The sequence below is a fragment of the Acomys russatus genome, chromosome 8 (assembly GCF_903995435.1).
Source record: "Acomys russatus chromosome 8, mAcoRus1.1, whole genome shotgun sequence".
NCBI classification, from domain to species: domain Eukaryota; kingdom Metazoa; phylum Chordata; class Mammalia; order Rodentia; family Muridae; genus Acomys; species Acomys russatus.
Window position 1 is genome coordinate 76,694,306 of NC_067144.1, and position 6,203 is coordinate 76,700,508.

General features: G+C 33.5%; 1 pseudogene; it reads left to right on the forward strand.

Moving 5' to 3' along the window:
* The first annotated feature begins 238 nt into the window (after nucleotides 1-238).
* LOC127192958 (olfactory receptor 4C15-like) lies at nucleotides 239-5,175 on the forward strand (annotated as a pseudogene).
* Nucleotides 5,176-6,203: the final 1,028 nt, after the last annotated feature.

Consider the following 6,203-nt stretch of genomic DNA (forward strand, 5'->3'; position numbering starts at 1 on the left):
TTTGTTTTTACCTAGATGGGTGAGGAACAAATGTTTAATTTATATGCATATCTCCTATGCTTATTTTAGGCAGCTCTCTCTTTTGCTAGTATTATAATTTATCATGTTTCATTATATTGTTATGCTGTCTCATTTATGTTTATAAGTTTCTATGACTAAGTTTATTAATATTAATATTCTAAACATATTTATGTTTCCAGAAGTATTTAATCATATGCTTTGTAAAATACCTAAATGAATGAATCACTTTTATTGAAATATTAAGGGTTACAGTTGAAGACAGCACAATTTTTACAGAACATATTTTATTCTATGCTAATTAAATTTTATTTCTTATATAGATGCTGCTTAAAAATCATGATGACTTCAATATTTTCTATCATTGATACATGTTTTGTAAAATGTGGTTATAGTGACTATTAGACTTTTACAGGCCTCTGTGCTTGATCTGTGTTACTGTACTTTGTTAGAGGACACGCGAAACCTTAGTTTGTTCAACTGGCAGAGCTAGGTATTTGATAGTAGAAAACAACACTTTTTAAAAATTAGCTTTTATTTTGAATAAGTCTAAATTGAGTAAACTTGCTAAGGAGGTAGGTGATAAGAATTATCCAATTAATTTATGTTTTATCTTTCTTTAACTGTCCCAGTCAATTTTATTTCTTTGATACTAATGAAGCCACACAGAATAGGATAGCTCTGGGGCCAGTGTCGTACATTTATCTACTGCTAAAAGGACAAACATTTAGATTATCATTACCGATTATGCTGGTTTAATAAAGTAGTCTTTCTCTTTCATCAAGAAATTCTTCTTTGCAAAAGGCGGACTCCACTACAGAAAACCACAACCATTCAAAATGCAGATTGGTGGAGCCCCGTCTGGATGAATTCACCTACAAAGTACTCGCACATCGAAAGCTCAGGGAACACTTCTGAAGTGTGTGTGGAAAGACTGTAAGAGCCAGAGGATCAGAGTTTGCTGCGAGATTGTGTCTTCTGGTAGTTTCTGAAGCTACACCTACAGGTCTCAACAACATTACTGCCTAAACACAAGCTGAACAAGGGTGGCAACAACAGACATGCCGAGGTGGAGAGGGGAAAGTCCACAAGGCCTCAGTTGTACAGGAAGAAATATAGACAATGAAAGAATGCTGAGATTGAAGAAAGATTATTCCCCAGGAAAGAGTATAAAAATTTGTTATCCAATACTAAATGGTCAACCATGAAACATACATGCAACTAACATTATACAGACTAAGAAAGTTACATTTAGGAATATATATTCATATGCATACAGGTATATAATAACAACTAATCAGAAGAGTAAGGAATAATATATGGCAAGATTTGAAAGAAAGAAAGGGAAGGGAAATATTGTCATTATAATAGCAAAAATAGATATGTTATAAATTAAAAATACATATTTCATTGCTGTGACTGGCCAAAAAAATTGCTTTTTTAAAATATTTTTTAAATATATTTTTAAAAACTTGGAAAATATCTATCACCATTGGTAATAGTACATCTGAAGTTAGGAGTGGAATGTCATCCTTACTTCTGTGGGGCATGGTCTCACCCCTCAACACCATCTTCTCCTGAGACTTTGACTGCATTCATGATACAGGCTTTCCCATTCCCTTAAGAAACAACTGAGCATCAGAGAACTTCCTTATGGGGATGGCTTCAAATGTGGCAAACAAGCCACTGGGAAAAATGTCCTCATTTCTACCACAGACAGAACTATGCTAAAAAATGGTAACCTTGGATGCAGGCAGAGTCAAAGGTCAAATTCTGCCAAGACACGGTAAGCAAATATGTCTGTCAGATATATTGGACAAGAAGGTGGAAATGTTGCTCTAACTTTATAAAGAGTTTTGGGAGATTGTTCAGGCAGTGAATCATCTCATTTATTTTATCATTTTGGAAATAAGAAATCTGGTTAACTCTGGTGATTAAGTTTTATTCCTTCTCAAGACTCTGATGGGCTTGAAGACCAGATAGTTTAGTCTTACAGTTAAGTTTGGTTGTTTAGGGGTTAAGATGTTTTTAGGTTTAGATAAATGTTTTTAGGTTGATCGAGTTGCGATATGATAGATGTTGATTTTCATTCAGAATTTTAGACTCACCAAGATAGGAAAGATGGTTTTTTCAAGTTTGCCAAATGCAAATAGCCAAATTAGTATGAATGTAACATTTATATAATTCCTGATTGTTTTATGTTTCTTTCTGCTGTATGTAGTTTATTTTATTTATGTGTAATAATATAAATGTATATGTAAAAAAGAAATGCAATAAATTTTTTTTCAAAAGAGACAACTGAGATACATTCTTACCAGATTCATTCACAGAAGTGTCATGTGAGGCTTTGAGAGCTTTTAGAACCTTACGTGATCTGCTCTCAGCCACAGAACAAGTAGTCCTTCCTGTATCAGGCAGGTCTGCAAGAGTCAGGAGCTGATTTTCTGAGATTTTACCCCATTCTCTTTCCTGCTTTAACCTTAAGCTGTGATAACCAACTTTGAGCCACCAACTGGCATATTTTCCTCTATGATTAATATTGCCTGATGTCACGATCATTTAAAGTTTGTTTTATCCTCCTGTTCCTTATGATAGTTTCTAAATTGTTTTGGAATTTATTGTACATAATTGCAGGATAAATTAATCTGATAGTAACTAATGTAGGTTTTTCATATTTGTAAATTTTATTCATAGTTAAAATTATATCTATTAATTACAAGTAGAATTTATAAAGAAAGATTACTTTGAACTTCCACAATAAAGAATATTATTCTTTTGTTTATTTTTAACAGGTATGAGCATGTATATATACTCACAAACGTGCTTCTTGACTGAATCGTGTCAATAGAGCATGTAAGGAGAACTCATTATTTTCATCTGTGCACCCGAGTGTAAATGAATGTGGGTAAGGCATTTTACTAGATACTTAACAACTTAACTTTTAAAATGACACAATTACAATAGGGAACATTGTTATATTTTCCAGTTAGATAAAGCATCATAATCCTAGGAGATAAGTTGATATATTATTATAACTGGACATTTCTCCTTCTTGAGAAAGTCATTTATGTTTCAGTTATATGTATCATTAGGAGTCATACATGATCAGACCAAGCAAGATTGTATAAATCTTTGGAAAATTCTTAATAAAGCCCTCACTGAAATCCAGTCTTAAGCAGTAACAGCTGTTGGTAACTTGCCTATAGGCTACTGGGCCACTGACTAATTCTTCATTATTTTCTGTGTTTGTTTTATTAAGATGTCCTACTCAAACCTGACAAAGCCTTAAGGTTTAAAGGTAGAAAGAGACACTATAACGCTTGCTGTCCTCTAAAGTTCTTAAAGGAGAAGAAAATTTGTTATATTTCCCTTGTTTATTCAATGGATCAGACTTCAGCTTGGATGTAGAGGTTCTGTCTAATATCTGGAAAGTCTTACAATTAAACTGGGAAACTTATAGCTAGTGTCCTGTGGAATGCTTTCTTTGTATTACTAATCATTATGACAAAACTCGGGCGTAGCAATATTTGTTTTTATGAACTTCAGTACCACCTTTAGATGATGATTTTTTAAAAACCTCAATATATGACCCTTAAGCCTATATCTGTGCATTTATTAACATACTTCTCTTCTATAAAAATAAAATGACTTTTAAAACTTGGCACTACATTTGATTTTACCCAGAAGTCTGGTAAAAATTTACTGAAGAGAATATTCAGTTTATATTTTCAGAACCTTGAAGTAGCAGCCACGTTTGCTTGTCTCCGAGAGTGAAGGCTGCTCTGTTTACAGATGTGACATTGCTCAGTTATTTAGTCCCCCATGCGCTTCCTTGACGATCGAAGATGTAAATGGATCAGAAGGCTCTCTATCAATCTATTTCAGATCTTGAGTAAATTGCTAAATCTATAATTACATAAAATATTTTCAATCTTTTTCCACCCGTGTAGCTATTTCCTTTTTCATGCGTAGAAGGCTCTAGGTTTTAGGTAATCTATAACTTATCTCTGCCTCAATCTGATCTTCAACTATCACTCTGAAGGTTTTTTTGTTTTGTTTTATTTTGTTTTGTTTTCTTAATGAAATCAAACACTCAGTGTTGGATCTGGCTATATTAAATCCTTGTTAATCTCAAAACTATAAACTGGATTGAAACAAATGTTTATCATCATTGCAGAATTATATGTTCTTTATTGGGCATTCGTCTTTTGATTGGAAACCATGCAAAACCAAAGTTTTGTAACTGAATTTGTCTTTCTAGGACTTTCACAGAACCCAAATGTTCAAAAGCTAATATTTATCATGTGCTTATTTGTTTACCTTGCAACTATTGGGGGCAATATGATGATTGTGGTGACCATTGTATGTAGTCCTACACTGCTAGGCTCCCCTATGTATTTCTTCCTGTCTTTCCTGTCTTTACTGGATGCAAGCTTCTCCTCTGCCATGACACCCAAGATGATCATAGATTCTCTCTATAAGAGAAAAACCATCTCCTTTAAAGGATGCATGATACAACTTTTTGCTGAACACTTTTTTGGTGGGGCTGAGGTGATTGTCCTGACAGCCATGGCCTATGACCGCTATGTGGCTATTTGCAAGCCCCTACACTACTCTTCCATCATGACTAGGAGGCTCTGTGGCACTCTGGTGGGAGTCGCCTGGGCAGGAGGATTCTTACATTCTATCATACAAATTATCTTCACTTTACAGCTGCCTTTCTGTGGACCCAATGTCATCGATCACTTCATATGTGACTTGTACCCATTATTGGAGCTTGCCTGCACTGACACTCACATCTTTGGCCTTTTGGTGGTTGCCAACAGTGGGTTTATCTGCATCATAATCTTCTTCTTGTTGCTTGTGTCCTATGGTTTTATCTTGCTCTCTCTGAGATCCCACAGCTCTGAAGGGCGATGGAAAGCTCTGTCTACTTGTGGGTCCCACATTGCTGTTGTGGTCTTGTTCTTTGTCCCCTGTATATTTACATATGCAAGGCCTCCTACTGCTTTCTCCTCTGATAAAATGGTAGCAATATTTTACACTATGCTATCCCCCTTGCTTAATCCTATGATTTACACTTTTAGGAATAAGGATATGAAGAATGCCATAAGGAAAGTGTGGAAGAGAGTTATAGTGGATTCAGATAAAAAATAAAAATGTTACATTATATCAAAATTAATATAAATATAAAGTGTAAAGAAGTCACAATTACTGCAAACAATATTTATTACCTAGTTAATGAGATTCTCAAATCTGGCATTATTTTAGGGATTAGAGAATGCTATTTTCCTTTATATATCAGACATGTCCCCTGATCTGGAAAACAAATATTCATGTGGGTAAATTAAAGAGAATTGAATTTTATACTTTCTTCAAGTCTACTAATAAAAAGGGATGCAACCAAAATTACTAGCTATAATGTTGGCTAGTAACTCTGTGCTTTTAAAAATTGCAAGAAATTTAGAATGTCATAGACATTTGGATGAAAATTTACTCAATCTATTTTAAATAAAAAGAAATTTTAATTTATGATAATGATCTCAGTAACAGCCAAAGTTTAGTAAATATAAAAAGAAAATCTTCACAGAACTACCTTAGGTTCCCTGTTTCTCACGACTTCATTATTTCATGGGATCCCTTCTCCATTTGCTATAGAATTTGAATCATTTTTTGATATCTTGACAGACAGTACTTGGTCGGGACGTTTCTGCTAGTGCATGTTTGCTTCTTGGGTTGACAAACACCTTATGCCAGGTAGCCATGGAAAAAAGATGGGAGGAGTTCATAATTATTTGTGAGTGACTATCTCTTAGGAAAAAGTAAACCAAACACATTCTAAAAATTCCACAAATTTGAAACAGCTAAGATCAACTGCAAAAAAAGGTGCAAAAAATATAGGAACATTATAGAATTTAATGTAACATTTATATAATTCCTGATTGTCTCATGGCTCTTCTTGCTGTATGTGTTTTTTTAAATTCATGTGTAATAATATAAATGTATATGCTAAAAATTAAAATAAAATATTTAGGAAAAAATGATCAAGACAAAAAAGGTTTTAGGATTATATTTCAATTTCTATATTGATTTTAATCCTTTTGAGCTTTGTACCTAAACTGAGAACAATTTTATTTGAAGTCTTTAATAATGAAATCATTCCAATTTAGTCATATCTGTTTGTT